Source organism: Cnephaeus nilssonii (assembly GCF_951640355.1).
Source record: "Cnephaeus nilssonii genome assembly, chromosome: 4".
NCBI classification, from domain to species: Eukaryota; Metazoa; Chordata; class Mammalia; order Chiroptera; family Vespertilionidae; genus Cnephaeus; species Cnephaeus nilssonii.
This window is the reverse complement of record NC_137075.1, coordinates 84,980,517-84,998,084: the sequence shown is the minus strand read 5'-3', so window position 1 is coordinate 84,998,084 and position 17,568 is coordinate 84,980,517. Positions and strand designations below refer to the sequence as shown.

Sequence of the window (17,568 nt, the reverse complement as noted above, 5' to 3'; positions counted from 1 at the left end):
AAATTAATCATGGACAAAGATAAAAGGAAAACTCTGCAATCATCCCTTTGCTACTCTAAATATTTAATATTTTCATTATACTTAGCATTTAGTTCATACAATTTCATCTAGTGTTTATCTTAAAAAGTTATCTCCATTTTGTACCCTCAGTGCCACCATGAAACTTCAATTTAGGTTGACACAAAGAATCTAACAAGTCTACTCAAGGTAAACATTTGAGTGATATTCTTCCTAGAGTTAATATATTCAAAGTACTATTATTATTTAACTCACTGTCTTTTGTCACTGGCACAGCATTTCTTTTATGTTGTAATGAAGACATAATTTGTTAGAATAATGAGGAGAAGAGAGACAGGGTGCACCCCATCAATGGACATGGGAGGGTAAGTGCCCTTACCCTCTCATGTCCATTTTTAACTAACCTTTGAATCTTCCATCATCATTCTATTGCCCGGTTGGCCAATGGAAGGCATTATGATTATTAGGTTTCTTGCTACCACCACATATAACAAGAACAGTCTAGGAGCACTTTTTCACTTATTAAGTAGTTGCAACTTCGCTTAAAACAACAAAAAGTATGTCTTTACTTCTGTGTATTCTATCAGCAAGCTATCACTTTAAGTAAATGTGATTAATGTTATTTTTTTAAAAAAAGGAAGAAGTTGAGAGTTTTTTTTAAATTTCCTCAATTAAAATCTGAAGCCTGGGTTGCAATAACTAAACTAAAATAACTGAAAATTTTAAATAATATCTCACCTACCTATGAGTACATAATAATCTATATATAAGGGGGAAATCCAAAATAAAAATGTAATACCTGGGAAAATGCTTAACTTAGTTAGAGATCATAATCAATACTTGGGATAACATCCCTCTATGTTTCTTGCTGGGTATTTATTTACAAAGAATATAGCAATTTTTAAAAATTTTAAAGGGAAGGGGAAAAGTGTGCTTTCTTAAGTCACTTTTATAATTCTAGAACAATACTACTAAAAAATAAGTAAATAAAAAGATATAAGAATGACAGACTTAATAAGATGCACATATAGAGCTACCTATAAAACACAAGGTTTTGTGGGTTGGGTTTTGGTGGGTGTGTCGTTTTGGGTTTTTGTTTAGGTATCCCTTATGTGGAGAGCACTTTAGGAAAGAGCACGACCCATTTAGAAGGCCAAGAAAGAGTCAGGCCAGCAACAGGTCTAGAAAATTGTTCAATGGCCTCCCTCATCTGTTGTCTGAGTAGACCTGAGAAAGTACGAATACCTAAGAGAAAAATCTCCCACCCAACCTGCAGTACCAGCCTCCTCAGATATTACTGCCATTAAACAAAAAATGAGTTAAGTCTCAGGTTATTAAGCTAAGCAACTAATTCAAAAGACAAGGTGCAGCTGCTTAAACAAGGTTGGCTTTGTAATAAAGCTAAAACGTAAGGCCTATGCTAAAAACTGTCACACTCAAGTATATCAACCAGCAGTTATTTATTCAAAAGTGTTTAAAGTATCGTAAGACATACAGAGACAGCACTGAAGGTGCACATTTCTACACAATTCTCAGGAGGGGGGGAAAAAACAATCTTGAAAACAACTTACACGATTGAGATGAAAACCATTGGGCACTCCATAATATTCAGATTTTTCTTCTCTCACGGAGTACCTGAGCTACAGCTACCTTCATGGAGCATGCCTGGCAGGCTGCTGCTCACCACTAAGGAATTCTTGATGGTTAAAAAGACGCTACATTCCCAAAGACACATTTTCATTTGTGTTGCTAATAAAAAAACGTGGACTCTTCATGGATAAAAATTACAGAGACCTAAAATTCTTTCTCAGATTCCACCTCTATTAAACAAGAATGACTCTGGGAATCGTCAAATAAATGCCAGAAGCAAAGTGTCCTCATGTAGTTTAAAAACATTTTCAGAATTAATCATTCCCCAATTTCTCTTACTGAAATTCAAGAAGGTCAGAAATAGCAAGCCACTTTGAAAGCAGTGCTCCATTTACCCAGCGGACTTCAGGAAAGAAGCCCTAAGCTCTGAGCAAAGGTGGCAAGGGGTGAGGTGCTCAGATAACCTTGACCACCCTGGCAGGATGCAGGGCTCCAGAGGAGCTGACTCCTCAGGCAACTGGCTTCTGCTCCTGACAAAGCAGAAAAGAAAAAACCCAAGACCTTTGTTTCAGCATCTGGCTGAGTTGAAGGTTAAGTACAAAGAAAGAAAACCAAAGAAACCTACACAACTCAAACCACTTGTTTTATCTGAATTTACGAGTTGAGCATATTATAGCATTTTCAGCCTACAAAAAATGTCTCTTTCAATCAAAGTGAGCTGTTATTCTTCTCAATGAGAATATCTTTTTAAACTGATGAAAATATTTGAGAAACGTCCACTAAAGCATTAGGATAGGCCTAGGACAGAACTGGGTTTCTACCTAGCAGTACCCAAGTGCAATCACTATAAGATCAAATGCAAATGTCAGTCAAACAGTAGATCATCCAACCATCTCTCAATTTTTCAGGATAAGCTTGGTATTCCAAACTAATGTCTCAGGTTAACAGGATTCATATTTAGAACATGAACTGAGGTATAAATTCCAATCACAATTTAAGAAACATAGGTTTTTTGAAATGCATTTACTATGCAGCAGAAACATAAATATGAACAAAAAATCTTCATATTATTAATTTAAGTAGCCAGAAAAATTTCTGAACCATCCTATATAATAAAAGCCTAATATGCTAAGTGTCCGATCATCCGGTCGGCCATTCAACCAATCAAAGCATAATATGCTAATGATATGCTAAGCCCGCTCAACCGCTCACTATGCTGTACACTGACCACCAGGAGGCAGATGCTCCGACCAGTAGGTTAGCTTGTTGCTGGGGTCCAGCCAATCGGGACTGAGCCAGACACACCCTGGAGCCCTCCCACGATCCCTCCCCAGTTGGCCAACCTCCCGTGTCCCTCCCCGGCCCCGATCATGCACCCTCTCGCAATCTGGGCTAAGGGACCAACCCCCGGGACCCACCCCCGCTCCGCGAGTGCATAAATTTCATGCACCGGGCCTCTAGTTTTATCTATAAAGATGGAGAGAGGGGTTTCCTCTCTTCTCTCTGTTCATTTCTGTCTCTCAGAAATAAAACAATTAAAGGAGGAAAAACCAATGGGGAAAAAAATAGGATCCACATTTACTAAATCAAAATTTTGCTATAAGCAGCTGGCCTTCTAAGAATGAACATTGAGTGACATTCCCTTCCCCCAATAGGACTTAGTGACTAATCCACCAACTCACCCTTTTCCACTTCAAAGTTCTTGCCTTTGAGTCCAACTTAAGGTATTCTCTCAAAACCTAGATTAAAATAATTATAAAGTTTAGTACAACAAGGTTCTTCTCAACATTTGAAAAACAAACAATGGTATCTCATAGAAATAAAAGGAGGAAAATCACTACTACAAATACAATCATAATTGCAAAATGTACTTTATCTCTAAAACCCTCTTTCATTTGTAAACTCTCTATGTACAGTTCAACACATTCAAATTTAAGTCAGCTAATAACCACTCCCACTTAAACAACAAATTCTTAAGCCTGGCTATTCAGTATCTACACAAATGGGAAGAAACCCAAGAACCTGTAGGAGTAAGAACCTCCCTCAACAGGTGACTTTGATGTAGTTAGTCCATCATCTGCCTATGGCAACCACTATTCCAAACCAGTGGTTCTCAATAGGGGGCAACCCAGGGGACATTTTGAAATGCCAGGACATTTGTGGTAATCACAACAGAGGGAAGAGATATGCTACTGGCATTTAACAGGTGGAAGCCAGGAATGCTGTCAACCACCTTACAATGCATAGCACAGACCCCTACTACAAACAATTATCCAGCCCCAAATGTCAGTAATCGTAAGGTTGAGAAACTCTGTTCCAAAGCAGCCAGCCATCGTGATTACTGATAAATTCTACAGTTCTCACACTGGTCACTTCAGATAGGTTTATAAGCTACAGTCATAAGCATCTCCTGTGACTGCTAAGCTCATTAGTTCAAAGAATGCACAAACGTGGCCAATATTAATAATTTACAGTACATGTGCTATTCTAAAAATATTAAAATAAACCAGACTATACATGTCCATCAGAGCTTTCAAGAAACCAGTTTTTAAATTTTTGCTGAGGTGAAACAGTATTTCAAATTATGTTAACTCCCAAACCCTGTTGCCAAATGTATAAAACAGAAGTTAAGAGTAAGAAGAACAAGACCTTAGTCTCCCTCACAGATATTCCCAATTCCTGGTGAGGACAAGAAGGAAGGTTCCTCTTCCCAGCCTATCACCTTGGATATTAGGGCTCCCACCTTTTATTCGGCCAAATATAAAAGCACTTCACAGCTTCCTTTAACTGCATGCAAAACGAGACTTACTGAGGGACTACTATGTCCCCACACTATGATCTTACGTAATACAGCAGAATAAAGCTCAGGAAGACCCTGCAACGGGTCTTTTCTATCCTACCATAATCAAATGGTATGCACAGCAGAAGAAAACTTGGGGGAAAGGAAACCTATAAGAGGATATTCTGAGTCAGATATTCCAGGTAATAAAATTAGCATTTTTTTATATAATTAGTCTACAGATTGCTCCCACAGAATGGGTCAAGGAACTTCTAACACTCAAAATATATACTTTGTTTTGTTAATCGTAATGGCAAAAGACACCATGTGTTACCAGAAAGTCAGACCTCGGTCCTTGAGTTTGGCTAGAAAGTCACAGAGATAGAAGAAGTGAGCCAGCTGAGCTGCACGGACTCAGGACACAAGTTACAGAGGCTTAGGAGAAAGAAAGCAAAAGTATGCACCCTGAGGAAAGAAACGGGAGGAAAGGCATGGGGTGTGCTCTAAAGCAGTGGTCGCCAACCAGTGGTCCGCGAGGTCCGAAAGGTTGGCAACTGCTGCTCTAAAGAGAGAGCACACCTGAGGGAAGAAGGGTCCTTCCTCTTAAGGGGTTTTATCTGTTTCCGAAAGGCAGGATTTTAAGGGAAATCTCAGGGGAGGATTTCAATCGAATATTCATCAGCTTTCCAGGTGTGTCCCTTTAGGGTTGTGGTTTCTACTGACTGGTACATGCCAGGGGGTCAATAGTCATTGCAGCTTGTCCTCAAATCAGCCATGGAGTTGCTTCATTTGATTTTGCTGCTTTTATAGGCCTAGAACTGAAACACAGCTGAGGCCTAATTGTTATCTCTATTATGACCAAAACTCTGTCTCTGTGATCAACAGGCCGGAAGCTTGGTTTCTAAGAATATTTGATGCAGACCAGAAGAACCTCACTGTGCTGGGGCTTATTGCTTAAGGGAGTGGTCATGCAAGGCTTGTATGGAAGTCATATGAGACTATTCTCCCGCCCCTTGTTCCTCCTCTAAGGGGTCTACCACCTGCAGGGGAGAAAACGTCAGGGGAGGGTCGGTTCCAAATACCATAACCAGCAATATGCTAGGGGAGGAAAGATCACCTTGGGGATGAGGTCCCACCCTAATACTTGTTTTCCCCATTGCTAGCACCTGGATCTTTCCACTGGTGACCTTCTATACCTGGCCTATCATTCTTTCTCTGCTCATGTCTGTCTACCTGTCTACTATATCATAACTAGTTAATTACATAAATAAAACATACCTGAGAGCTGATTTGCACTAGTATTACACTTAAGTACATGAACAAGCATGCAAATTTTAAACTCAAACAAAGGATATGATTTCTGAACACACTTAGAAAGAGTCCATCAGAATTACTCCATTCCACTGGACAACATTTCCATGATGTGGCATATGGGCTTATATACTGACTAGAGGCCCGGTGCACGAATTCGTGCACTGGGGGTGAAAGGGGTGTCCCTCAGCCCAGCCTGCATCCCTCTCATAATCCAGGACTGCTGGCTCCCAACTGCTCGCCTGCCTGCCTGCCTGCCTGATTGCTCCTACCGCTTCTGCCTGCCAGCCTGATCACTCCCTAACCACTCCCCTGCCAGCCTGAATGCCCCCAACTGCCCTCCTCTGCTGGCCTGATCACCCCCAATTGCCCTCACCTGCTGGCCCAGTAACCCCCAACTGCCCTCCCCTGCCGACCCGGTCGCCCCCAACTGCCCTCCCTGCCAGCCCGGTCGCCCCTAACTGTCCTCCCCTGCAGGCCCGGTCACCCCTAACTGCCCTCCCCTGCAGGCCTACCCCCCCACACACAACTGCCCTCCCCTGCAGGCCTGGTCCCCCCCAACTGCCCTCCCCTGCAGGCCTGGTCGCCCCCAACTCCCCTCCCCTGCCAGCCTGGTCACCCCCAACTGCCCTCCCCTGCCAGCCTGGTCACCCCCAACTACCCTCCCCTGCCAGCCAATTTGTGGCGGCCATCTTTGACCACATAGGGGGCAGCCATCTTGTGCGAGGGCGTGAGAGTCAATTTGCATATTACCTTTATATTATATAGGATTTCTTCCTCTGAGTCTCCAAGGCTATAAAGGAACCACCCAAATCAAACTCAAGCACCAGCACCCCAGGCAAAGAGCACCTGAATGGGTGGTGGGCAGTTTAGCAGTCTAGAAAGAATCTGGGGCAGAGAGAGGGCTCCAATCTGGAGCTCCCTCCCCGGCCTTGGGGCCTTTTGTGCTAACTAAATCGTTAGAAATCTACTGAAGGACATGCTACATTCCAAAGGAAAGGCTAACATACACCTAAATTCAGATGCCTGTTAAAGCAGCATAGAGCCATCGCACCTCCACTACAGAAAGGAGACAACTGGCAAAGGCAGCCTCGTACAAAAGCCAGGAAAATAATGACCTGGTCAAAGACGACTTCTTAATGTCCATCAATGACTAAGAGAACAAAACAAGCAAAGAAAGGTTAGGGCCTTCAGACCTTCCTTTCTTTCTACACACACACACACACACACACACACACACGGGCCCAAAAATTACTAAGAAGGTTGAGAAATATTAGTGCGCGATATGAAATTTAATCCCTTCCACCATTTTTCTAGATTAAAATTGATCATTAAATAAAAACTCATCATAAAATTTCAAAACATAAACATTTCATTTTTTCCCCTCTCTCTCTCAGCAGTAAAATATATTCTGTTCCAAAAAAGAAAGGTTGCTCAATTTCCTGTCAAAAGCAATCCGGAGAAGGCCACCTACACTGTAAAAGCAGCGAGAGAGAAAAATAAAATGCTGAAGAAAAGCCTGTATGTGTGGGTGTATACTAAGTGCAATGTAACTGCTGCTCTGGGTTTTTAAAAGCTTTATTCCTTGAGCCTTCTGAGAAATGTGGAAATTAGTGTAACTGCTAAGGAGAAGTTTGTCCTCCAACCTATTTAAGGAAAACAAGCCCTCTGACGGACTTTAGTTCTACCAAAGAAAAGAAGGTATGGGATGGGAATGGGAAATTCAAGGCCTGTAACCCATGATTTTCTATACTGAGGGGGAAAGAGAGATTCTACCAACCAGACAACTGACAAGTGCTGTTCTCAGAAAGAGAAGGCTGCTGTGACAGTTCATCTACTCCCCACAGCTACCCTCCCCCCATTCCAAATCACACACATTTTTAGAATAGGACCAGCTTGGTCCCAATATGCTTAATCCTGAACCTGTGGGCTAACCATTCACAAACACAGACATGAGCTGACTAGATATGAATTAGTACAGCACCACATTTGCCACTCTACCAAATTCCCCTTACCCTGCTGATACTTTCTGAAAACTCTGAATTCTAAGACAGCAATCAACTAGCTCAACACCTTTTAGTAAAAACCTACTGAAACATGCTCAGTTCGGGGATAGAAGCAGTGTGGTGAAAAAAGAAAGCTTAAGCAGCTCACCAGTGAACAGAGGAGAAAAGAATAGCATAACAAAGTAAGGTCAAATGCAGCATTATCACAGAATTGCATCGCAGTAAAATGCCACCTTTCTGTAAACCAGACTTTCCCACTGAAAGAAGCAGTTTGTTGCAAAAGCCAAACATAGTTAATTGGAAATAGAGAATGTGCAAGGAAAATAATGTATTAATGAGGTGATGGAGAATATCTAGAAGAATAGCAAAAGACAACAATATACAACAGGAAGCCACACTGACAAGGCAGTTAAAATTCAAGACAACTCAGAGAAGCAAACCCCTTAAAATGGTTTGTTTGATAAGCAAACGAATTTGAAGTACTAATCAACTAACAGAAGAGGGGGTTCAGGGGGTGTCTTATTTAATAATCTCAGATCTAACTACAAAAAAAAATATTGCCGGTTTGGCTGAGCATCAACCTATAAACCAGGAGGTCAGGGTTCCATTCCAGGTCAGGCACATGCCCAGTCTGTGGGCTCAATCACCAATGGGGGATGTGCAGGAGGCAGCAGATAGGTGATTCTCTCTCATCATTAATGTTTCTATCTCTCCCTCCCTCTCCCTTCCTCTCTGAAATCAATAAAAATATATTTTTAAAAAAAGAAGTTACCAGACTAGGACAAATAACTCAATTTCCCTGAATCAGCTGAGAGTAAGTAGCCAATATAATGGTCTGTCACCCCTACAGAGTTTACTGAGTAACTTCTATACACAAGGACACTCTCCTACAAAGCTACAATAATTATGACCATCAAAATCCAGAAATTAACTGTGATATAGTACCATCATCTAATCCACAGACCAGATTTGCCTTTCTTCAGTTATCCCAATTATGTCCATTTTTATAAAAGGATCCAACCCAGGATCTCACATGGCACTTAGTATTCATAGCTTATTAGTCTATTTCAATCAAGAATTCCTTAGACTTCCTTGACTCTCAAATATTGACCATTTTGAAGATTCCAGGCCAGATTTGTAGAATGTTCCTTAATTAGAGTTTATCTGATACTTTCTTATGATTAGATTCAAGCTATGAATTTTCAACAGGAAGAGCTCCTCTCATTGTATTCTATCAGGTGCTGTTGAAACCAGCATCTGGCATTAAAAAGACAAGAGAAGTTATCCTGAGGAATTCTGAATGAAGAAATCACACTGGATAACTTAATAGGCACCTGTTTCTCTAATCCTACCTATTAAGCTTACATGATCACAAGACAAGCAGTAATTATCCTTAGGAGTTAAGGAAAAATAGCCCAGTTTTAAAAGAAATTTAAAATCTAAAAAAAGAAATAAGAAATAAGTTAAAATGTATTTGTTAACACCCAAAAAAAAAAAAAAAAAAAGGAAAACTCTGAAACATAAGAGTTTCATTGTAAACTCCAAGATAATGAATTCTGGGTAAAGATCAATACAGCTATTTGAGAAATAAATCTTCGCAGGCTAATGTAATTTACTTGTTATTGAGACATCCCACTTATCAAGGGATTGCAAGACTTGTATTTTTTAACTTTAATGGATTTGACAACTCATGAAGACACAAGAAAAATGTTCTTCCCAAGAAAGTGCATACCCAATGGTTCTGTGGCCCCAAGCTGTAGAAACTACTTCTTCTTCTTCTTTGCCCTGCAATTTGACGCATAAAAATTCTACATAGACAGAGAGCGGCAAGCAAATAAAGTGGCTAAGAAAAGGCTGTATGGTGATGACAAAAGAAGTCAGTCATTTTCCAGGCTTCTTATCTTCATCTAGAGGCTTCTTCAACTCAGTTAAAGTCACCTCTATCTACCCTTTAACTTGAGCCAAAAATTTAGGATTCATCCCCATTCCTTTCTTTCACACCCCTTTTTCATTCTGTCAAGACATAAATTTTACTTCCTGAAGACTTATTTGAATCCTCTCCATCTTTCCACTGTCACCATCTTAGTCCAAGTCACAGTTATCTCTCAACTAGACAACTGCCTCAGATTCTTCATTAATCTCCTTTCTCCCCGTGATCATTTCCACAGAGTACTCAGACTGACTTTTAAAAAGGTTTACCTCTCGAAATGGCACTCTTCTAGAACAGATAGTCCTAATCGCCCACAGGAAGGCACAAGCTCTTGTGACAACTTACAAAGGGTGCCACCTACTCTTCACACCAGAAAAGTCACTTTGGGGATTAAAGTGACAAGAGGATATATTCATGGCGAGCTTGTTGCCTACAACAGTAAACAGATCTTTAGAAAGTGAGTTCTTCTCACTGGAAGAACCCGAAGCCACGTGTGTATGGTGCTTCTGCCTCCACGGGCAAAGGCACGAGGTGGAAACTGCTGTCACACACAGGAAACAGATGGGGGGGATACTGCAACTAGATAATCAACTGCCTCCCTCTTCCCTTCACTAGAATTTAAAAAACACTCAGTTAATAAGGAAACAAACTAGAAATGCAGTTCATAGCTGAAGCAGGACCTGAATACACATCAAGGAACATATTATGAGCATCACAAAGTGGTTAGACCTAAACGACAAAAAAAAATTCAGCTGACAAAAATAATTTCCTTATTCTCAGAAATGAGTGTTATACTTGCCCCAGCCTCAATTAAAACTAAGCTCCACCTATACCCTAACAAGTAAGATCTTAATGGAGATGCAATTATTTGCTGTGTTTAAAAACAAGTATTTGCTTTGATTCAAACCCTTCTTAAACATCGACGGGGTATAAGGCTCTGAGCACAAAGCTGCAGAGTTCCGAAGATCACAAAGGCATACAGACTCTCCCTTCAAAAAGTTTACTCTCTTATTCATGGGGAAGGATATGAAAAACAGCAATAATACAAACCAAAGTGTTGGTAGGTCCAATTTCAGGGATGAAAAAGAACACAAAGGTTAGAAGACTCAATGGAATCAAGGAAGAACCACGAATAAGTTTCCAAAGAGCAAAGAAGAGAATGGAGGAAAAGCATTTCAGGGGAGGAAACAGAATACAGACAGAAAATCTGCTGTGCACATAGTGTTTGAGTAAACAGAGTACACACCATGGAAACCATTTAAATATCAAATATACAAAGGAGCACTTGAACTCTAAAGGCTGCATGGAAATTTTCCCTGAGAGCCACAGGAGATGAATTGGCTTTCCTCTCCATTCAATGTCTGTCGAATAGCTTTGGCCTTGCCCTTCATAAAGCCAGGCAGCCAGATGCCTACCTCAGTATCATTTCTGGCATCCATGGACTTGTGTGGGATCAATCACCACACAATTACAAAGATGACCACCAAACCTCCATCCTAACAGCGTCAGTTGTCAGCACATGGCCCAGCACTGGGAGTTACTGTTGTAGTGTGGGTCATCACTTTCAAAGAGAAGTATTCGGGTGAAACTAGGACTTATAATGTGACATATAAATGAGCATTTTTTAAAACCTATGGTGATGCGAATGCCTTGTGAAGCTTTGTGGTCATCTTCATTATATAAGGAGAGGTAGGCTAGCAGAGTGAGTGAGTGAGGGAGTGTGTGTGGGGGGGGGGGGGCGGGTTTCCTCCAGTTTTATTGAGATACTAGAGCAAGGGTCCTCAAACTTTTTAAACAGGGGGCCAGTTCACTGTCCTTCAGACCGTTGGAGGGCCGGACTATAGTTTAAAAAAAACTATGAACAAATTCCTATGCACACTGCACATATCTTATTTTGAAGTAAAAAAACAAAACGGCAAAAACACCCGCATGTGGCCCGCGGGCCATAGTTTGAGGATGCCTGTACTAGAGGCCCAGTGCACAAAATTCGTGCATAGGGAGAGGGGGTGTCTCTCAGCCCACCTGCACCTTCTCACAATCCAGGACCCCTCAGGTAGGGTCCCTAGGCCTGGCCGGTGATCCAGGCCTATCGGGGCTTTCCTTCCCCCAGCTGCCAGCAGCTGACCCCACCCCCGCCGCTGCCACTGCTTGCCATCTGTGCGGAGCTGCCCCCCAGGCCCCTGCCACCGGTTGCCTCCCTCTGCAGGCGACAGGCATGGGCTGTGATCACTTGGCTGCAGCCCCCCTTCCCCCAATCAATTGATCACCCTGCTGGCCGGTGGTCTAGGCCTCCCTCTGCGGGGCGATCATGAGGTGATGGCAGGGCCTTCCCAACCAATCGCATAGCACTCGTCTTGGCTGGCCTGGCGCCACTACGTGTCATAGCACGGTCGTCTGGACGACCTTCCAGACGTGGTCGTTCTGTTCAGTCATTCGGTCGATTTGCATATTATACTTTTATCATTATAGATCACTGACATATAACATAGTATTAGTTCAAAGTATACAACATAATGATTTGATATGTATATATTGGGAAATGATTACCACAGTAAGTTTAGTTAACATCCATCTCCTCACATGTTCCAAATAAGTATTTCTTATTGCAAAAGAAAATACTATAATTCTAATGATGAACTTGAAGTTAACTTTATATACAAAAAATAGTTCAGAACTTTCAAATACTGACTAAATTGGAAAATAGCTTTCAACACATTAGTATAAAGAACTGCAATTAAATTTTAGATATTTTATTCCATTTAGGCCATAAGCCTTTCAAGAAAAAAATACTCTATGTGAGAATTTTTCACACCTTGTAAAGCAAAATGAAAACACTGCTACCTTAGGTGACAGAATTGCTTCAGCATGTACTAACATAAGATATTCAAACAAGATGAAATGGTGGCTTTTTTAAATTAAGTTTATTGGAGTGACATTGGTCAACACGAACAAATAGGTCCCAGGGGTGGTTTTCTATGTTACAATATCTGTATATTGCACCGTATGTCCACCACCCAACAGCAAATCTCCTGTCAGAAATGGTGACTGTTACATTTATAAGGCTACCTGAATAACAGAAAGTGTGAACACCTAATGCCAGCAAAGCATCCCTAACAATCCCACTGCAAAGAAAGTAGCGCACTGACTGGAACCACCTGGAAGGGCAAGGAGAAGGTGAGGGATTGGTGCTGGAAGGCAGGAACCATTCCACAGTTTTAAACAACCTGCTAAGGAGACTACACTACAGGCAACAAGGAGCCACCAAAGATGTACTAGGGATTGTCACAATCAGAACCAAATATGCATGTATGTATATATGCAAACACACACACACACACACACACACACACACACTTTATTTCCCTCCGAAAGTACCGTATTTTCCGGCGTATAAGACGACTGGGCGTATAAGATTTTCCTGGGTTAAAAAGTCGTTTTATACGCTGGAAAATACAGTAGTCCAATATATCTAATCCATTATATCTAATCCCATCAATATAGTCCAATATACCGTATTTTCCGGCGTATAAAATGACTTTTTAACCCAGGAAAATCTTATACGCCCAGTCGTCTTATACGCCGGAAAGAATGGTATTCAACAGTGACATGGAAGAGAGCCTGAAGGAGGAAAGGCACTGAATAAAGTGCTGGCGACAAGGTTGCTGCTATTTTGTAGGCCAGAAAATGGGGCTGAACCAGGAGAGTGGGAACAGAGAAAGGAATGAATTAAGAGAGACTTAGAGATAAAACTGATAACACTTGGAAAATAATCTCATGTGGTGATTGTGGTAATTAGAAAAATGGAACTCAAACAAATCACAATCTCTATGGTGACAAACTGGAGCATATGGGGCTGATGGTATCTAAATGAGGAACTGCACACTATTCTCAAAATTAATATTTTTATCAAGGTTACATTTAACTGATTTTCGAGATTATGACTATCTTCAACATTCTGAAATCATCCATTAGCCACACAGAAACCAATTCTAGAAAGAGACTCAGCTCTAAATGCGCATTTAGAAAGGTATCACTTTACATGAAAGATCTATCTGTAAATAATTGAGATTTATCAAAAGATACAAGATATTCTGCAAAAGAAACTTCCAAAAATGGGATGAACTCAAGTTTCTCCAAAATGAATAGCATTTGCTCAATGAATCCTATATAATAAAGCGGTAATATGCAAATTGACCATCATGCCCTCACAAGGTGGCAGCCTATGACCAGGCTGGCAGGGGGGTTAGTGAGGGATGACCAAACAATTGAACAAGCAGGCTTCATGGGGCAACCAGGCCGGCATGGAGGGGGCAGTTGGGGGCAATCAGGCTGGCAGGAAGGTGAGCCATCAGGAGCCTGCAGTCCAGGATTGTGAGAGGGCTGTCCGACTGCCGGTTTAGGCCCGATCCCCGGACATCCCCCAAGGGTCCCGGATTGGAGAGGGTGCAGGCTGGACTAGGGGACCTCTGCCCCTGGTGCATGAATTTTGTGCACCAGGCCTCTAGTTTATATCATAATAGAACATGTTACATGTTCTACTTAATGAGTTTTAGCATTAACTCATTTACATCACTTTAAAATATAGTAAACTTTTTAAAATGACACATGTAGTATAATATATGGTAAAGTATTAACAAAGCTACTCAAAACAATACAAAAGTATATGTACATTATGTAATAAGGGTTAATGCCCAATACAAGAGCTAAAATGGTAATATTTTCATTAAAAATTATACCATTTTTATCATACCACCTTCCTTATACCTCCCCCACCACCATCACCACAACCCCAGATTTCCTGAGGAATACTTGACAAATAAAACTGTAGAATATTTAAAGTGTACAAGTTGATGATTTGATATACAGTGTGAGGCAAAAGTAGGTTTACAGTTGTGAGTACGTGAAGTTTAATTTATTCTTGTATTATTTATTAATTATTGTATTCACAATTATTTTATTTCCCATACAAACAACTATGTAAGCCTACTTTTGCCACACCCTATAAATACACGTTGTGAAAGGATTCCCCCCATTAAGTTAATTACCATATCCATCACCTCACATATTTACCTTTGGGGGGATTTAAGTCATACCCCTGTAGAAAACTTTAATTATGCAATACAGTGTCATCAACTATAATCACCACGTTGTACATTTGAACAGATCATAATCATCTTATAACTGAAAGTTTGTATCCCAGGCTGCCTATTATTACTCAAAATCAGAGTAACTGACCACTCCAACCAAGTCTCTTTGTGGGACATGGCGGCTTCCAAAGATGAACAGACTGATCTTAAACTGCGAAGAACACAGAAACCCAAGTCAGCGATTCAAAGTACAACCATAAATGAACAAACGGGACAATTGTTGGCCAAGGGCATAAATACTAGGTAAAAATGGGTGGGCAAAAGAAACTAACACTTGTTGAGGGCCTCCCGTAAGTCTGGTTCTGGGCTAAGAAATCCAGCCCCTCTATCCTCACTGTAATGAGTGAGTCTTTGGACAGCTGGGTATAAGCTTTATGAAAGCTGAGAGGGCTTGGAGGCCAGCACAGCTCCAGGTTCTCAAACAACACCTGGCACTCAATAAGTAGTCAATAAAAGTTTGTTAGATGCTTTTGGTGAATGAATGGATGGCTAGGTGGCTGATGGATGAATGAATAGGTAGTTTTAATAAGGATGTTCATCTGGCCCAAGTATACACAAAGAGATCCTGACACCTTAGGAAAGAGGGAGCAAGAAATGTTGTTCCAACCTCTGTGTTTCCTTCTTCAGGCCCAGAGTATCATAGCCGAATGGAAAAAGCATGGGCTCCATCATCAGACCTGGATGGGAAGCCAAGGTTCAGACTCGCCTTTAGTGAGTCCCTGGACAAGTTACTGCTCTATGACTGAAATGCATAAACTAATTCCTTAATCTTGAAGCTGTAAAAAGGCTTAACTGAAATAACACATTTAGAATACCTAGCAAGTACCTAGCACATAATTAGTTCTTAATAAATATAAATCTCTCCATGTCCTGGGCCAAGGGAAACGAGCCTGGTGCTGACAGAGTCCCGGTAGAAGAAATTCTAGTGTAGTCCACAGCAGGACAACGTTTGAGTCATTCTTAACCATCCATCCAAAAGCCCGACTCAGCCTATCGCTAGAGGAATTAACAGCCATAGCATGAGCCCCACAGAATTCAAAGAAGGGCTGGACTCTGACAGTGCAACAAAACACAAAACCAACCAACCAGTATATGCTCTGTGCTAGAGAATTTCACATTCGCCAAAATTAAGCATGTTTTTCTTCGTTATTATGTCAAAGCTACTTCTCTGATAATATATGAAGTATATTTTATTGACTTAATAAAACTATGGATCAGCAAGGATTCTTTTTAAGAAAAATTTCCTAAGGGCTTACTCCAGGTTTCATCTCAAGAGACCAAGATAATTGCATGTTTGGTTATAATTAGCCCCTTATCCGTTTTCTCTTTCAGAGTTCAACAGTATTATATCATAGAATGCAGCCCAAACATGACTGAAACCCCCAAACTTCTTAACCCTTTGCACTCGCTTGCTTTTTTCTTGATTCCTTTATTCTAATGCTAACTGTGTCGAGTCACACTCGACATCCGAGTGCAAAAGGTTAACCATAATTAAAAAGGTAAAAATATTTCTTGACAAGTTCTAATATAGTTTCCTCTTAGTAGCAAAATAAATCACAAATTATCTTACCTCTCTTTCTAGTTACTGCTTAACCATCATATAAAGTCAACAGCATGTTAATACCTTTTCTCTTAATAAGTTCATGAGGAATTTACCTTAACTTTAGAAGGTGTTTTGAGCATATTGCTCAACTATAGGCTTCAGGAAGATCAATGTGAATTCACACCACTCAACTGAAACATGGATCCAAATCACTAAACTCAAATATGCAGTTAGATAGTTTGCTTCTGGATGAAGTAACTGTACTCACTGCTGATCTTAAGTGAACATTTTACAAAGGACGAACGTAGCTGGAGAGATGGAGAAAAGGAGAACAAATTTGGACAGAGAGAGACAGTCACAGCAGAGAAAGCTTCTCAAGTAAAAAGGTTATTTCTTATAAATAAAAATCTGAGTATCAATCAACAAGTCTAGAGAGTAGATCAATGGAAAAAGAGATCAGTAATAAAAATCTCTACCTACAAAATAATAGTCCCTTACAGAGGGTTCCAGTTAATAAGTCAACATTTGAAAATGAATGCTGTGTAATTTGGTGAACAGAGAAACTGAAGCTGTTTAGGACAGTAGGGAAGGTACGCCCTATTTTGATTAGAATCAGCCAGAAGCTCTGAGAAAAAGATTAGTGCCTAGAAGAACAACTCCCTGAAGAAATCTAGGGCAATATGTTGGCTGGGAACAAAGAACCAAACTTGGGTAACAAGTCTTAAGCTCCGCCTGTAGGAATATCTGATCAGCTTCAATGCCTTCATCCACCCTTGCCAGCCTTGATGCCACACACACACATCTTGTAGCTTTCTGAAGATCATAATACTGCCCTACAATCTACCAGCTGGGAACAGGACTCATCTCTACACTATGAGATGCTCATTCACTGGGAAATGTATTTGTCATTGCATGATAATTCATTTTCTAGTAGACATCAATGTTTAGAAATGTCTGTTTAAACACATCAGATTTTCCAAGGTCTGATTAGCCCTGGGCAATCAGGGTATTGATGGATTATGAAGCCTTTTTAAAAAATATTTTTTTCTTAATTTCAGAGAGTAAGGGAGAGGGGGAGAGAGAGATAGAAACATCAATGATGAGAGAGAATCATTGGTCGGCTGCCTCCTGCATGCCCCTATTGGGGATCAACCCACAGCCCGGGCATGTGCCCTGACTGGAAACCGAACCGTGACCTCCTGGTTCACAGGTCGATGCTCAACCACTGAGCAACACTGGCCAGG

At 40.9% G+C, this 17,568-nt stretch overlaps 1 protein-coding gene across 17 annotated transcripts in view; it reads right to left on the bottom strand.

The window, feature by feature from the left end:
- SIPA1L1 (signal induced proliferation associated 1 like 1) overlaps positions 1 to 17,568 on the bottom strand; it is a 333,288-nt gene that overhangs the window by 256,551 nt on the left and 59,169 nt on the right. For 14 of the 17 annotated variants that reach the window (XM_079768725.1, XM_079768714.1, XM_079768720.1 and 11 more), the window contains one exon: positions 3,291 to 3,347. The exons of the other annotated variants lie outside the window; for them this stretch is intronic. The gene's annotated coding sequence lies outside the window, so the exon portion shown is untranslated. The remainder of the gene's footprint in view (positions 1 to 3,290; positions 3,348 to 17,568) is intronic. 17 annotated transcript variants of the gene reach the window in all.